Below are 19,055 nucleotides of genomic sequence, written 5' to 3'. Positions count from 1 at the left end.
GCCTGTAAAAGCCAGTGAGACCCAAATAAGGCCTATGGTTTATTTAACAGTCTGATACCAACCTCAGTTTCCTGGTTTTGATATTGCACTGTAGTTAGAAAAAAATGTTACCATTGGAGGAAGCTCAGTGAAGGGTATGGAAACTTTGTGCTATTTTTCCATAGTCTTATCAAGTCTGAAAGTATTTCAAAATAAAATTTTGTTTTCAAAACATGAGGACGTTCTTTCATCTCTCAACCTTGGACTGGCTTTCCTTTGACTTCAGGATAGAGTCCAAATGGATGAGCCTGAGACTTGAGGCCACAGTTTTGCTCTGTAGTCTCACTCTTTCGTACGCTTTTCTTATAGTTATTTTATTATACTCAAAACGCATTCCCTGAATAGGCCATGTGCTTTCTCTCGTCTGGGATTTTTACCTGTGTTAACTTTAATTTGAGGTGATATTTTGCATGCATTACTTTATGAAATCTTCATAATAACTCTGTAATAGGCCTCCGTTCCCCATGGTAATAGCAGACATCACTGAAACTCAAGGAAGTTAGCTCACAGAGCCAGCAGGACAAGGATTCAAAGTGGTCCTTTTTGACTCCTCTCTTCCATATTTATTTATGTATGCGGGTGCTTGCATTACTTGCTTGTGTGCAGAAGATTCACATGGCCCATGCCTTTTGCTTGTATTTTCTTGTACCGCTTTACTGCATAAAATAAGCATTCAGTGACTGCAGGTTGAAAGTCACCTGAACCCCATGATGTACTGTTTTCGACACATGCAATTCATCATTTTGCAAATTGAGTTGAAAGGGCCCTGGGAAGTGTAAATAAAGATTTGAAATTAAAAAAAAAAAAAGGATTTCTTAATGGAAACAAGCTACTGATCTGAAATCTGTGGGTGAGGGCCTGAGTGTTTTCAGAAGTTTCTCCGCATTGGGAAGTTCTGCCAGCCGCTGAGACATGAGTCACACTAGAAATGATGGGCTTAGCACTAAAAACATGACATTTCTTGTCCACTCCTTCTGCCAAGGGAGTCTCAATTTTCACAGCCCAGAGCAAGAGGTAGGAAAAATGAGTCAGCGTGGATTCCAGGTGTGAAACCTGTAAACAACCAGGTCTGGGAAGCTCACAAAGTCTTCTTTTGAACTTTCCATCTACATTTTGGAATTAAGACAGATTCCATCTGTAGGAACCAGGTGAATCAACAGCATTCCAAGTTCAAATGTCCTTCTACCTATTAATGATTGACAACATGGCTTGGTAAAGTGAATATAAACCATGCAAAAATGCATAACACATATGCATGCACATGACACTGAAGTTTTATGCTCTTTATGGGATACCCTGAACCCTTAACTAGGACCTCTAGTATAAAATCCTTGATATAGAGGAAAGTGTCTCGTTTGAAGGTCAAAGAACAGTGCACTGCAACCTTGAGCCAATTACTTTATTTTCTTACCCCTTACTTTTTGACGGACAAACCAGAGTAAATAAATCCTTTACTAAATTGAAATGAAAAAAATTTCAGAAAATATAGGTATGTGAAAGCTTCATATATACTGCAAAATTATAGATGATATTAAATATGAATGCAGTGATGTGGCCTAATACACTCAGCAAAGGTAACAGCCATTGAAAAATAATGAGCATTGAACAAGCTGTGAAATGCAGAAGAAAAATGTAGTTTCTAATTTCTCTCTTTTCTCCAAATGAAATCTCTACAACATGGTAGAGAAGTATTAGGACTATTTCAAAATATTCCGATACTCCTTCTGGGAAGATTGCAGGAATATAGGCAGAGCCACATGACTTGCTTTGCACAATGAGATGCAAGAAAAATGATTTGTATCAATCCCAGGTGAAAGCTTTATGATACAGAATGCAATGTACTATGTTTCCCTTTTCTGCTACACTAATACTGGAAATGCTTCCAGAGGTGGAGTCTAATGAGATGAAACTCCATCAGTCTGAATGCCTGAGCAACTACCATAAGTATACTCCCCTCTGACCAATTTTGTACATGCTGTTTGAAAGAGAAGTAAGTTTGTTAAATCTCAGCAACTTGGGGCTGGTTACTTTTACACATAATATAGCCTATCTTGATCCATTCACAGTATATCACACACCATGCCCTATCCAGCTGCAATCCCCATCCCCACCAGTGGATGTTTCATAAGCTAGATGAGGTATTTATGAGGTATTTTCAGCTCTTACACATTTTAAGATCACCAAGGAATGGGATCATATCTTATAAATGGATATAACACATAAGACTCCAAAGATGGCCACCATGCATTACTTCCTTCCTTAGACAGGCATGGTGTACCCTATCAAGGCTATGTCTAATTCTCTTCCCCTTGAACCTGAGCTCACCTTAGTCACTTGCTTTATTAATATAATGTGGTAGAAGTGATATTTCTGGACTTCCACGGATAGGTTTAATAAAACCTAAAGCTTCTGCCTATGTACCTTGGAATGCTCTCCAACAACTCAGCTGCCATGCTTAACAAGCCCAAATCACATGAAGAAACTACATGTGAGGTTTTCAGTGGATGCCACCTGCCCAAAACTAGCATCAATTTCCAGCCATGTGCATGAGCTGTTTTGGATATTCAGCGAAGTCAAGCCTACAGGTGACTGCAGCCTCAGTCAACATTGGATGGCAATAACATGAGAGACCCCAACTGAGAAGTTCCCACCTGATACCCAATGAAATAACGAGATATGAGACGCTTGGGAGAGAATAAATTGTTTTAAGTTACTAGGTTTTAGGGTTGTGTGTTATGTAGCTATAGATAACCTGAGTTCTGGATGGTATGCTTAACATTTATTTTAAATGGAAATAATGATGCATATCACACAGGATTGTTATAGAGATTAAATTCTGTAATGTGCCTAGTATGTTTTTATTGTCTGTAATATAGCATGTACCTATCCAGGTAGTCTTGGTCATGAAAGTTACCTTTAAAAAAAAAAAACTCAAGTATTAATGGATTAAAACAACAAGTTGTAGTTCTCCCTCACTTGATCTATCAAGATTGAGTATGATCCTGCAGGGATCCAAGATGACAGGGCAATAATCCCCTTCAACTTTGCTGGTTCTGTGCAAGATGAAGAATGCCCACATTCTGGTACTTGAATGTGCTGGATGGAAAGGAACGCCCACCACATCTGCAAAAATATTCATTCGCCTGAATTGCAAAGGGCGGCAAGTTAAAATCCTACCACTTGTTCTAAGAGTAGGGAAAGCTAGAAGCATTTGGCTAACAGCATGACAACATGCTGTGCATTTATTTTTTTCCATAAAATTTTTTCTATCCTAACATATCATAGTTGACTTATTTGTTTTGTTATCGTCTGTGTCCCCTGTAAGAAATATCTGCCTACACATAAATTCCATGTCGGCAGACATTTCTGTCCTTGGTCTTCACCTGTGTATACAAAACCCCCAGGAACAGCAGAACTTGTACATCACAGCAGTTGCTTATTAAATATATGATGGAAGTATGGGATAGCATCAGTGTCATCATCACTTTTTATAATTACGTCTTCATAGTAGTGTCCATACAAGCTACATTTTCAAAGGTGCTTAGTAAGGAACTGGAGAGGTGTAGCTTGGAGACTACCATCTGGAACATGCAAATTAAACAAAATATCTAGATGGCTTTCACTTGAAAAAAAAAGAAGAGATTTCTGAGTAATTATTTTAATTTCAAAGGTATAGTTAGTACTAATGGATATGTATATGTATGTGACTCAACTATCAAGTATATATGTTCTGCTGTCAGACAAATCCAAGTTTGAATCTTGGCTGCCCAAATGACTAGCTATGCGATTTGGGTTATAAATCAAATGCAGTAAAACAAACTCCACTTCTTACATGTCTTACTCTTTCCATTTTCTCATGGTGACTTGAAAGTATAACTTTTCATATATTTGGAGTCACCACTCTCCCTCCCATTGGGCAGAGCCTGTGTTCTCTTCCAGGCCCCCCTGCTCTCTCTTGTTACAGAACCATACTCCAGCCTAATTTTCTCAGTGGTCCAAAACAATTCCAGCAAATAATGTTAGCTGGATGCTGGTATCTTCTCTCCGGTAATTAGCACATCCTGCTTTCCGCCACCATGGCCCGCACTCCTTGGCAATACTTGACAGCTGGATAAAGAGGTTTCATATAGGACAACAGGCTTGGAGAGGCAGGAGCTGAGTGGAAGCAGGCTGCTCCAAATCAGAAAGGAGAGGGCATCAAAGCTTCAAGCCATCCTTTTGTAACCAGCACTATGAAATTAAAAGAATATGAAATTATTCTTTTCATATGAAATTAAAAGAATAGGAGGCATGTCACCAGGAATGCACTGTGCTTTCCTTACACTCAGAACCATCTTGGGTTTACTTAAGAGTGAGAGAATTTCACCAAGCTTCACAGTGCAGAAAGGTTTAAAATATGATAGGAAAAGAAATCTTTATAAGTTCTAAAAGAAGGGTAGTCAGGCATTTTTATCTGGATGACAGGGAGGGGTGTGCTTGAGGTTCATTTTTCCACAAAGAACTTTTGTTGTCCTTCAGAAGGTAAACAAAATTGAGGAACAATTACAAATTAATCTGATTAGCCAGACTCCAACAGTATCAACCCCATAATTAACCTATGGGACAAAAAATTTGAACAGGCAAGCAGTAGTAGTAAGCGGCAGCTAAAATATGTGATCCCCAAGGACATTTTCTTTAACTCAAAAGCAAGGTCCTAGACTCACTATACTTCTAATGCACTTAATAGTATACAAGGTCTGACCATTAAGTTCATGAACTTGTTGCAACAATGTTGCTAACCTATTTTGGTATCAGAGGGATTATTCATTATGAATTTGTACCAATTGGACAAACATTTAACCAAGTTTACTATTTGGAAGTGATGAAAAGGCTGCATGAAAAAGTTAGATGACCTGAACTTTTCGCCAACAATTCATGGCTCCTGCATCACGACAATGCACCAACTCACACGGCACTGTCTGTGAGGGAGTTTTTAGCCAGTAAACAAATAACTGTACTGGAACACCCTCCCTACTCACCTGATCTGGCTCCCAATGACTTCTTTATTTACCCGAAGATAAAGGAAATATTGAAAGGAAGACATTTTAATGACATTAAGGGTAATACAATGACAGCTCTGATGGCCATTCCAGAAAGAGTCCCAAAATTGCTCTGAAGGGTGGACTAGGTGCTGGTGTCAGTACATAGCTTTCCACGGGGAGTACTTCAAAGGTGACTGTAGTGATATTCAGCAATGATGTATGCAGTATTTTTCTAGGATTCGTTTACAAACTTAATTGTCTAACCTCATATATCTTCCTTCCCCCCCATTTTCTTTGCCAAAAATAAGAAAAATATATATTTGTAAATATGCACTTTTATGATACCTTCCTTTATATTATCCATACGGTTTCTTTCAAGTAAAAATAGAAAATCTACAATACTGATATCTCGTATAGCAGGACAGTTGTAACTCCAGGTATGACTAGATCAAGAGATTCAACTGACATCGTCACAGCTTAGTTTTTTTTTCTGTCTGGGATGTGCTCTTTGCTGGTTTCTTCTGTATAGCTTCCTTCTCGAGCAGATTTTCCTCAGGTGCCGACAAAGATGGCCAATGGCAGCCTCAGGTTAACCTGGGCTTGAGCGCCCACTATCTAGGGAAGAACTGGGCCTTTGTGGGTGGTTTCAGGTTTTTGATTAATCTGGCTTCAGCTGTATTTCCATTCCTGAACCACTCATTTTAACCTCAGTTTCCCAGTACTCCGATTAGCCAGGCCTGTGTCATAACCTCACCCCTAAACCATGCATACACTTAGACACACCTCAAACTCATAGGGGAAAACTGGAGCATGTTTCCTATGCTGGATAAAGACATTTTCAGTGTATTATTTTATGTGATTATCATGACAACCCCATGAGAAAGCACGGACAGGATTTCTGGGAGAGCTAGCTTGAGAAACTGCAAAGACAAGAGTTTTAGAGGCCAACAGATATTAATGTATTTCTGACTTTTCTAAACTGTTTAGCTCTGTGCCTTCAGTGAATCTATAGGACTTATAATAACCTCAGTTTCTGATCTCTAAAATAAGTATAACATGCATGATTATAACAGGCATTAAATGAGATATATAAAAAAGGAGAATTGTATATTGTTGTAGTAACCCCGTGTAATATACAACCTCAAATTTCAGTGGCTTACAAGTTTATTTCTCAACTCTGTGGGTGGGTTGTGATTTTGCATTGATTGACTAGGCTATAGCTCTCGGCTCTATACATGTTCACATCTGCTTAACGTGCTTCCTCAGACCAACAGCTACCCAGGGTATGTTCTTCTTATGGCAGATGGCAGAAGCATACGAGGATAAGACAAACCACATGAACACACTTAATGGCTCTACTCACATTATATCTGCTGAGATCCCATAGGCAAATCAAGTCCCATGGCCAAGCCCATCACTGGGGTAGACAATACACTCTCCCTACTCTGGTGGGAGGCATTGAAATTCACTTGGAAAAGCCTGTGCATGTATAATTCTACTAGAGAGAGGGAATGAAGACTGGGGAACAATAATGCAATCTACAACAAAACCATAGTTGGCAATCTAATATATATATATATATATATATATATATATATATTAGATTTGCCATTGTAATTCACCCTTTGGAAAACCACTTTAGGATTGAGAGTAGGGAATTTATGATTAGGGAAAGTGTATGAAATTTGGTGTAATACTTTTCATTGCCCATTCAACTCCGTGCTCTTTCCTGTGATCACCTGTCTTCCCATAGTGACTTGGTTATTAGCTTCTGACTTTATCGGCACTTACATCCTGGCTGCACACAACATGTCCCCTAAACCTGCTATACCTAAGCTGGAGCCTCTATTCTCTATTGTTGGCTCACAGCAAGGGTCAGATGATGTCCCGGTCATTTCTGCAGCCTAGCACAGTGTCCGTCACACAGGAGATGGTCAAGAAGTAGTCCATCACTCCAGTCCAGGGAATGGAGACTATAGTCACATGTGGCAAAACTACTGGTAACCCATCCAAAATTCATCCTTCCATTTGGGGGGGGGGGTAAGGGGAGAGCAATAAAGAGCTTAAATTAAAATTACATTTTCTATCTTCCCACACGGTTAATGGTGGTCAATGAAATTTAAGTGTATAGTATTACAAAGGCTTCCAAAATTATTTTTAAAGGAGCCCTATCCCTTTGCTATATCCCTTCTTCCTTCTGTAAAACAGGCATTTTGGTTAGAGTTCTGATGGTTATTTTTATGTTATAAACACATCTAAAGATTACAGTAGAGTCTAAAGCTGAAAAGAGCCTAGGTCCCTGATGATTTTGTGAGCCCAGGTCTATCAACCCTTGGACTGCCTTTGTATGGGAGAAAAATGAACCCTGAATTTGTTTAGTGAGAGGACCATTCTGGTGCTTGAAGCTGAACACAATGTCTTAGGTTCCTGGTAGATGTTAAATAGATCTGATTTTGAAAGTGGAGATATAACTGGACTCTCACTGCAACAGGAACTAAGGCAGAAATAGAATCAAATTGGGGCAAAATAGCTTTCTTGGTTATAACTGAACAGGAAGCCTTGACAATCAAGATCACATCAAGAGTTATCATCAGCACTTTCTTATTATTTCTCTCTCTGCTATGATTTATTGTGTGCTTTTCATCAACCCACATGGGTTGGATAGGGAGCATGAACAAGAAAAAGAAAGCTTCTTTGTGGTGATAATGCCATTGAGAATTTTAGGAGTTTTTGTTACCACAGCGTAGCACAGCCTATGCTAATACAGAGGTGCAGTTCTTACCATCTTTGTAGTCAATGTTCTTAGGCAGTGGTGCAGTGGTTTGTCAACAGAAGGTTGACAAAACTTCTATTCAAGTAATTGAATAAACATAATTGTCCAAAGCAAAATTTTAAGAAGACATAAAGGATGGGCAATTTTCTTTTGGTTTATAATATCAAGAGGAATTTGTGGAAAGGGCGGCATTTAAACAAGGGAAAAAGTATGGAATTCTCATGAGGACTATATAGACTTTGACCTTAAATAGATCTGGGTTCGAGTCCCAGATCTCCCAAAGACCTGTCATAGAAAAGTTATTTAATGCATCTGAGCCTTAGTTCCTTTATCTTTATTATTGGAACAATGCCTACTACTTAGTATTTTGTGAGGATTGAGAAAACACTAGCAAAGTGTTCACACAATGCCAATCACAATAAAAAACAACAGATGTGAAATTGAAGGTTTGGGATATGTGGAGATGGTGATGGTGAGATGTTTGGACATAAGAGTGGGAATGTGTGGGGCTTACCTGGCCAACAGGTGTATGCATTTTAGCTACAGCTTCTAGCATACACCTTAATAATTACAGTTTGCATATATGTAGCATGTTATAGTTCCAAAAAGACCTCAGCACACATCATCTCAAGTATTCAGATCTTCTTTCTGAGAGAGTTCTTTATGTCTGCTAGCATGGAACAGCTGTGCATACTGAAGTTCAGAAACATGCAAATAATCACCAAAGCCCATTGATGGCAGGGGTGGAATTGGCGCTTCTGCTTTCTCATAAAACACTCAGTGCTTTTTTAGAGTTCCGACTGCCTTATATGAGGAGTTCAGAACAAATCACAGCAACTTCTTTGCAAGGTACTCTCCCTGTTTCATTGGTCAAGATCTACTTATACGACATTGTCCATCCCAGCTGTGCTTGTGATAAGTTCTGCCTCAGCCAATATGATCTCACATTTCACAAAGTTATTCAATTGACTGAAAGAAGTAAATGGCTGTGACCCTTATATCCTCTTTGCAATTCCTTGTGTCTGTAATCCTTACATATAGTTTCCAAATCAATCCATGACCTGGGGGCAAGTGTACCTATTTGAGCAGATTGCTTCGAAACCAACCATGAGAAGGTAGACAACCTAACAGGAATCCTGACCACGTTATTTTATCCTGGTGGCTTTAACTTCTGAAATGCCAATAATCACAGGCGATTATACGACCTCTTTCCTATGTCTGGGTTATGTTAACAGGTCACACGTTGGTTTGAAAGCAACTACACCTGCTGATTTTTCTTAGGCACAAGACACAGCCCATGCTGATGTGAGCTGCAGGTACAGAAGATCGCTTTGATTCTCTGAATCAGAACAATTGAGATACAACCACTGTGTGTTTGTAGCTTCGCATCCGTGCATGCTGAGATGTCCCCATGAGGTGAATGCCTTGAGTAAACCAGGAACCAATAAGCATGCTATTTCTAAGGAGGGACGTGTCAAAGGTGACAGCCAAGGCATCCATCAAGCATTGAATCTGGGCTTTCATGGTTTTGTAGGACTTTAGCAATCAAAGGTTTTTCATTTCCATTTCTCTCCTTCTATGCCACTATTTGCTTATTCAAAATTAATAGCATCTCTGCCTTTGCTGGAGAAGATGGCTCTCTCTTCTCTGAACATTCTTCCCACATCTCAAAGGGCTGGATACCCGGCTCAAAGAAGACACATAATAGCCTGGCCAATGGCTAGTATACATTTTTTAACGATTTCAAACAAGACCTGAGAGTCATGGAGACTGGGGAATTGAGTCAGACTTCGAGTAAAGCACTAACTAAAGGTACTACACATGACTATTTTTGTCTTGGACCTGCCTTACTCCTCTAACCTGGCTGTTGAACTTGTCCTTGGATTATGTGAGAGGCACCATTATCCATCCAAAGTTTCTCGTTCATATGCTTAAGAGTTTGGTAAGTCTCAACCTTTTTCTAACCACACTGTCTTTAAGACACAGTGACTTCAGTAATTCAGGATAAAGCTCCTGTGAGTTCTCAGCAGTCTTCCCTCCCCCAAATGCCCCATGAAACCAGGTGCAAGTCCTGGTTATTCTACCTTTCAAATCCATTCTGGACTTTGTAGATTCCCAGAGTTTCTGTCTTTTCTTCTTATTAGTAGTAGTTTCAGGTGTATCAAGCAAGATAATGATTAGACACTTACACCCCTCACAAGGTAACAAACCCAACAAGTCTACTACCCATCTGACAATGTACACAGCTATTAAAATACCATTGACTAAACCCCCTAGGCTGCACTTCCATTTATGTTTTCATCTAGGCTTTCATGTCTCTTCACAAATGTTCCCATCTCAAGCCTTGCCTCCTTCCAATCAATCTTCTGCCCCAAAGAAGAATCAATTTTAATAGGGCAAGATATTTAACCAGCATTTCCAAACACCCCATTTGTTCAGAGATTTCAGAGTCCCTGCCTCATTTAATCCTCTCCAAGTATTATGTTTCGTATTTTTTAAAAAATCTTTATGCTCATTTTACAGATGAAGAAACAGACTCAGATGCTACGCAAACATCTCCTGGCCACATACTTGGTAAATGAGGAAGTCAAGCTTCAGGCTCAGGAAGACAGACTCAAGGACCCACGCTTTCAGCCATTTGCTAATTTCTTCCCCAGTGAGATATGAGCTGAAATATATTTTACAAGCCTATACATTTAGTGAGGTCAGACGTAGGATATGAATCCAGATCCCTCCGACCCATACCCTTCACACTCTATTGTGTTGCTCTCATGCCGTTCCCTGGCTCTAAACTCCTTTGGCAACATGTTTCGTTTTACTGACATTCAAGACGGTCACAATTGGCTCTAACTAAACTTCCCAACCTTTACCTCCCATATTCTTTGATGCTCTGCCATATATATATATATATATATATATATATATATATATATATATATATATATATATATATATATATATATTTGTTCTAATCATTTTCTCATGTCATTTTACTCTTTCACATTTCAACCTAGCAAGTTCCTATCCATCACAATCCAGCTTGAATGTTTATGAACAGTGTGAAAATATCCCACTGAACTCAAACTGTTCACATATTCTAAGGCAAAGCTTTCATGATGACTCCAAAATAACGTACTACAAGGGGAAATGTGACAGAAGGGGAGTGATAGGGGAAGGATACAGCAATCTTAACAAACTGTCATTAACTTTCAGGGAAGGAGAAGTGAGGTCCCTGAAACTTAATCTTAGGTTTTGTCTCTAGCGTTTGTTCTTGAGGTTCTCTAAAGTTGGAAATGGTTTCTATTCTTTACTGTGTGTCAGTAACTGAAATTCCATTAAGCATGCAGTAAAACTCAATAATTACTTTATTCTTTAAACTGTTATGGTTTATTTTACTTTTTTTTTGTCAACACCCTACTCTAAATATGATTCATCTATATTATTCTCCACGTGGATTTCAACTGACTGAGTCTGAATAATCTTAGTGATAATGACGGGGTGTGCTACCACTTGAAGCAGTCTATTCCAAACGTGAATCCTGCTATTTACCAGAATTTCTAAAAGTTGTGTGCTTATGCATCAATCGTTCTTTCACATTGGGGGGCAATTTCCACCAGGAAAAGAGGAAAAGTCAGAGAGGATGAGGAAGGGAGAACAAAGAGGATAGGAAACAATACAAGGAGTGGGAAGAACAAAAGAAAGGGTAGGGGTGGAGCAGTGGGAAGAGAAGGGGAAAACATTTCAGGGCGTGAAGCAAAAACATTACAGGAAGAAGAGCAACTGCATTTCATTAATTCTTACTATACGCCGGGCACTGTACTACGTTTCCCATATGTTTGGCCCTTTAATTCCTAGAATGGCACAGCGAGGTAAATATTTTTACCCCCATTTTGCATATCAGGAAATTTAGGCTTGGAGAGTTTGAGAAAGTTTCCATATGGTCACAGTCTGATATGTGCCAGAGCTGGGGTTGAGCTCGGGTCTGTCTCATTCTGTGTCCTTCATCATGCTGACACATTACCTCTCTTTGGTCCTAGTACTGCATTTACATCACACTGAATATATGCTCTTCATCTTCCCTGTGGCAACGCTATAGATATTTGTAGGATGTGACGTATTTCTCCTTAGCTGTTTCTTCTCCAGTTTGACATCCCCACTTTCTCAATAGATTCTCAAACAATGTGTGACTTCTATTGAACATTTAGCTCGCTGTCTTCCATCAGTGTCTCTCTACCTACAGTTTTCATTACAACCACTGAGATTCCCAAAGTGTGACGCACAGCTTCTTCTATAGACTCCGCCCAACAAGTTTTCTTGTCTCAGAGGAGAAAGTTATGATTACCTATTTCTATCTTATGTTTGGCTGAAGACAGAATGAAGCAAAGACCATGGCCCCAGAAATCCTACTTATAAAAAAAATATAGCTTTGGTGATGGTGAAATCTGGGTTCTAACCCTGTCTCTACCACTCACTGCTTGGTATGATCTTGGTTAGGTGATTTAGACTACCTGATATTTAGATTGTCTTTCTATATAATAAGATATTATCTATGGATAGGGTGTTGATAAGATTAACCAGAATCGCACATGCCAAGCCAAAGATACATCATAATCTCTCAGTAAATGGTCTTCATCATTATTCTTATTCATCTAGTGCCCTCACATTCTAATTCAAACAGCATCAAACTATGTTTATTAGTGAAGCACAAACTACTGTCTTCATTCTAGGCTATAAAATGACTTGTGGTTATATCCACGTTTCCACTGATCACATAATGCATAAGCTAGATAGATTCAAGGAGTTTTCCCCCATGACTTAACTTTATACCTAGAGAAACAACATCCAAGATAAAAGGAAGAACTGTTTGCCAGGGTCATATAGAGACCTAAAGGCAGAAGCAGAAGCAGAGCCATGATTTTTGAGAACTTACACCTAAATCATAGTGATTCCCAAGAGTCCAACTGGGATGGCAGGATGATATTGAATAATGGGTAACCAATCCAGGTATTCTACCTGGATTGTTCAGTGCTTTTCTTAAGTTAAAGGAACATGGATAAGAGAGAGCAAAAAGAAAATATATTTGTTAATAGGGGCACTAGAAACACTTCTCACTAAATTTACTATGAGAACCTCATCATCAAATTTACCCATAATCATAGTGAGCCCAGCCCCTGGGGACAGAATAAGATCACTTAGGTTTCAGACTTGGCTCTGCTATTTGTGAAGTGACCTTGAGAAAGTCATTTCACGTTTAGATTGCTTTATCATCTGTACAATGAGTAAATCAAAGTACTGTTAAGATAATTAACTGATATAATAAATTTACATTTTCATGTTTTGGGTTTTAGTTTTATTTTGCTTTTCGTATGATTACTGAAATAAATTTACAGACAATTAAGCACCCAAATCTAAAGTGCAAGGCTAAAAAATGTTTACATATCTATACATTTTTTTCCTTTGCAAATGAGATGGATCATATTCCATACTTAAAAGAATCATGGCCATCTCCAACTGAGCTCATTTATTTTAAATATAAAGTTCTAATAAACATATCATATGTTTACTAAATATCAGCTTTCAATAAGGCACTGCTATCTCATAAGGCGTCCTGTTTAATCTTTGCAATAATCTTGTGATGTGTATATTATTATCCCCATTGTATAGGTAAGGAGATGGCCTAGAAGGGGTCAGGCAGCTTGCCTAAAATCACACCCCTGAGTTGCAAATGCAGGTCTAATTACCTGTAAAAGCAACCTGGGCAGCCACCATTACCATATTTGCAGCAGAATCACTAACTGCCTGTATGAATGTAGCCAGGTCTCATAACTGAATAAGGCAGGAACTATAATTTTTTCTTCTCTAACACCCTACAACCTATTTTTTTTCTTTTAGTCAAAGAGAAAAATAAAAGTAGGTATTACAGCACTTAAACTTTAATTTGCAAGCCCTATTCATATTTAGGACACTTTATTAGTAAGGGTTGCTTATGCTTACTTTCCTTACCAGGGCAAAGGGAAAAAAAAAAAGCATCAAGGTATAAGAACTCTTATTCTTCTCTGGGAATAGCCAAATGAGATTAAACCTAAGAGACTCTTGTTCCCTGGGATAACCAATCGTGTCTAAAAAAATAAGGCTATCCATGAACCACCTGCCGCCTCCATTTCTATAAATCAGCCTTGGGTTCAGCAGAGTATGGGTTACTACAGGGTTACCCAGGGAGGTAATCAATGGAGCCAGCCTCCTTGCCTTTACACAGTGACTCTGGTGTATTCATAATTGCTCCATCCAAGATCCAGAGAACTGTGTAGTGTGGACATGCTGGGATTTATCTGGCAAGAGAAATCACCCTGGCTGAATCTAAAATGAGCTGTGTTTACAGACTTCATCGGCCTGGTGCTGGTGAAAACCCAGTGGAGATGGAAATAATAGAAGTGAGAAGGATACCCGAGCCCAAGAAAGGATACCTCCTTGCTTGGCCAGAGCAGTGGCTTATCCATGAAGACATAGGAGGCCTTGGGAAAACGCAATAATGCTAATTAACAAAACTTCCAACTGTAAGTAACCCTAAAGTTTACAAAATGCATCCACCCAGACCTTCTCAATCCTCTAAGGGCCCCCGGAACGGTGTGTCACGAATCCTCTTCTCTGGGTGAGGATGGTGTGGATCAGAGAGGTTACACAGGCTATGCATCTAATGAGAGGCAGAACTCAGGCTCCTTGGCTCCCGGGTTAGCCCGTTTCCCATTAACCTCAGTTGTTTCCAGGGAACCAGAGGATAAAGTGTCCCAAATTAAAAAAATAAATAAATAAAAATAAGAGTCTGGAAAAAGCAAACAGATGGAGTGAGGGGCAGGATGCTGTACAGAGAGTCAGAAAAATGTCTTAATTAAAGGCTTGGAAAAGACAGGAAGACCAAGGCATTGCATTCCAGAACCCCACAAACGAGAGTGGGGAATTAAATGGCATCTTGCAGGATGAAGCAATAGACTGGATCCAGGACATCCCTGCTCTTCAATGCACTCCACCACTTAATTAATACCTGTGTGATTTAAGTAAGTCACTCGATGTCACTGAGCATCTATTTCCTGTGTAAACTGGAAAAGAAGATGAGAAAAAGGGAAGAGAGAAACAGGAAATGAGGGAGGCATCAGGGAGAAAGCAAGCAAGGAAGATAATCTTAGGATCAGGGGATGGATGGTTAAATATAGGAATAGAATAGATAAGAATCACAGTAGTTGTGAGGTGAAATAATATAGGACTTTGTCCGTGAACAGAATAGGATGTTTGGAACTTACTTATTCAGTCATTCGTGCATTCATTCACTCATTCATTAAATTACTCATTATTTCAACAGTCGATTACTGAGAATCAATTTGGGATCTTGATACTCAAAACTGAAGACAGAGATGGATAAAGCATGTTTCTACCTTGAAGGAACTCTCAGTGTGGAAAATGGAAAAGTAAACCTATAAAGGCAGAATTATATAGGACAAGTAGCTGGATATTATGAAAGCACAGAGGGGTCCTTACTCAATTTTTTGTCTGATGCATGGACAGCTGAGTGTTTGGAAAGGGTGGGACTGCTTAGGGCAGGTCTCAACTGGAATAGGTGACAGCCCAGGATGAACATCAAGGAAGAGTCATAATTAACCAGAGAAGGTGTGTGGAGAGAGGGCTGATAAATGTGTCAGGTATTTTCAGTGTGAGTACAGAGGAGAGAACAGAGAGTAAAAGGTGAGAGAGAATGATGCATTTCAGCAAATGAAGGAAGTTGGGTCCTGCTGGAATTTAGAGAATGAGGGGAGCAGAGATGAGGCTGGAGCCGAGCAGCTTAGCAGGAGCCGAGCAGCTTAGCAGGAGCCAGGCTGTGCGCTGCCTCAGGACATGTGGACTTTATCCTGAGGACAGACGGCCATCTGAGTGATCTTAACCTGGGCAGTGATGTGATCAGTTACAGTTTTCAAAGACCCTTTTGGATTCATCAGAGAGAGTTGAGAGTGGTGAGTCTGGATGTAGGGAATCTACGTGTAAGTTGGGAGGCTCTTTCCAGTGGCCCAGGTAGAAGTGACACAGACCTAGGATTGGAGATGTCCTAAAAGTGGGCCCCAGATATACATACAGTGCGTGGCCTGAAGTAAAAGCACAGCACAGGGTGGATACGTTCTCAGGTCTTAAGGTTCTCTGCCTCCCTCTGTTACTTACACACAGTGACGCCAATGATGTACATGAAACAAAATATCTTCACTCTGAAAAACGTTCTTCACTTTTCCACCTTTTGCTATTCTTCCCTGGTAAACGCCTATTCAAATTACTGTGGGGTGCAAAGTTCTTTGGGAAGAAGCAGCTGGATATATCCTTCTCAGCATACCCAGCTGCCTGAATGGCAGTGATGGAAAAATCTCACCCCCCTCCCCCACTTCTCTGACACTCATGACCCATCTCCGCCCAATTGTAAAGAAACAAAAGATGTCTCAAGGACTCCTTTGGGAAAATAACCATTCAGTAGGATATGACCAGGCTGTTTCCATGGCAATTCAAGCTTTTTTACTTTGTGATTTTTCTGAAAATGGAAATTTCCTTTTGTCTCCTTATGTTAGTTCCTTTTGTTGTATGTAGGTATTCACACTCACACAGAGGTAGTTTGGGTTGAAAAAGTATAAATAAAGTAAAATAAAAGGCTGAAGCCTCTTGGTTATTCTTCTGTTTCCCATAGCATACTAGCCTGGGGAGAGTGTTGAGCCTTGTAAGGGACATCAAATTGAGTGTCAATATGGGGGTTGAAGAAAGGATTACCCTAGGGTTTAGACTATTTTTTTAATACAGGCATTTCAGGAAAACAGAACACAGTGCATTATACCCATGTAAACTCTCTGGAGTATCAGGCCAGGGACAGGGCACTTTCGCTAGCCAGGAAAATACGCCTCAGAGAAAACAAGGTTAGCTGACCAGCCACTCTCAGCTCTGTCCCCACATATAGGGCAAGAGTTTGAAGATTGTGATATAAGTTTGTTTTCTTGTCACTGCTTAAAGCTGGGATTCCCCTTACAGTGGTAATTTTCTACAAGGCAATTCTGACCCCCATGGGACACTGAACTGGAGACATTCGGGGTCAGGACAATTAGGGAGATGACAGAGGGCGACGATGCACGATGCTGTACCACTGCCATCCATGGGGATAGAGGACAGGTATGCTGAGCATTCTACAAAGCTCATGACAGCTCCCTATGAGAAGGCTTACCTGACCTAAAGTGCCTCTAGCACCGAATTTGAGAAGATCAGCCTTTGATGTCAGGAATGCTACTAACACAGGGCCAGTGGGTTAATCACTGGCAAACATATTTGCCTGAAGGGTTTGAATTGGGAAAGGGCATCTGAGGGGGACAGTACAATAAAAGGGAAGGGGTTCAAAGACTCATTTTATATTCTGGAAATGTCAAGAATGGGACCTCCATTTAGGCATGTCAGGAAAGACATCCAGGAATCCATGAGCCAGGTGTGTCTACTCATGCCCTTAATTACATAGGCATTGATTTTTTCCCCCCCATTAAATCACAGGCACTGGATCAAGTACCAAAAATTCAACAATGAACAAAGCAGAGGGTCCTTCCCTCATTGATCTCCTAGTCTGGCAGGAAATAAAGATAATAATAAAGAAATGCACAATTAAATATTTTAAAATGCCTGTACTCATTGGTGTGTAGAAGTACACCTCTTTTTGAGTATAAATTCGAAGACCAAATCTAGAAGGGAAAACTTCCCAGAAAAAAAAAAAAAGAGTTTAAACTGAAATTTGATTGATGAATAAAAAAGTGGTAATTATGGATCTTGGAGATGTGTCTATAGACCCCGGCTGCCAAACTGGCATGTAAATTGTGGGCTGAAGTCCAGGCCACAAGGGCACAGGTTTGTTAAGAGCCTGTGTCTAGAATGTTTCAATCACGTATGCTTTTTTGAGCTCAGTTGTTTTAAGCATTCACAGAAGGAGAATGCCATGTTCATCAGGACAAACAATAGACAGATTAAAAAATTGAGACAGGACTGAGCCAACTTGGAAAAATAAATCGATGCCTACAACTGTTTAACTATGCACTAGATCCTCAATTTACAGATTGGCCATGGTTTCAATAAATATTGAGTTCATCATTTTTGCCAAGCAAACATTTATATATATATATATATATATATATATATATATATATATATATATATACACACACATTATATTTATAGACTCTATATATTATATAAACTATACATAAATTATATATGTAAACTACCATATATATAATAAATAAACTGGGAGTGGAGGTAAGGAAAGATTCTAAGGAGGCCAGTAGCATAATAAGTTACAGAATCCCAAATAAGAATTCATAGTTCATTACTCTTATTTTGTTCAGCTGGACAGAAATAAGGGTCAAGGATACCTGGGAGTCCTTGACATATTCTTGTAGCTAGCGCCAGCTCTACTGCCTCTCTCAATCATGCTCTTTGTTCTTCATAAACATTTGCATGTTATTGCACAGATACTTTAAATAATGTTCCTACTGATATAAGCATACACACAGGGAAGTATGCAAGTCATGGACAGATAATTTAATAAGTTTTCACAAGCACACTTAGATAACTGTCAGTCAGATCAAGACATAAAATATTACCAACGTCCCAGGTACCTCTGTGGCTCTTCGCAGTCAGCATCACACCCAGGTAACTCCTGTCTTGATTTCAATCACCCTGGATTAGTTTGTCCTGTTTTTGAAGTACTCTTCAAAATACAGTATTTTCTTACCAGTGTCTGTCCGACTTTCCTTTCCTAAACTTACATGCTAAGATTTACCTGCTTTGGTGCATGGAGTTGTTAATTATCTTCGCTGTATGGCACTACTTCAGCTGCAAAGTTTCATATGCTGTGGTTTAACTGCCATTCAATTTGAAAGCTTTTATTGGTTTCCTTGTGATTTCTTTACTGACATCTGGATTCCTGATGACTTATGTTACTAATTTAATTTCTAATTTAAACCTTTTTCTGTTCAGACAGTATATTCTATGTTTCAGTCCTTATATTTGACTGCTTCCAGTGATGGTAGACTTGACCAGGGTCTCTCAGTTATGGCTTTCCTCACTGTCCTGATGACAGAAGAACTCTGAAGGGCAGCAGTCAATTTCCATGAGGACTGAATACTCAGTCTTACTCAGGCATTAATACTACAGAGTATCTTATATTT

Source organism: Hipposideros armiger, unplaced genomic scaffold, assembly GCF_001890085.2.
Source record: "Hipposideros armiger isolate ML-2016 unplaced genomic scaffold, ASM189008v1 scaffold_123, whole genome shotgun sequence".
Taxonomy (NCBI): domain Eukaryota; kingdom Metazoa; phylum Chordata; class Mammalia; order Chiroptera; family Hipposideridae; genus Hipposideros; species Hipposideros armiger.
Note: the sequence above shows the minus strand (reverse complement) of the source record.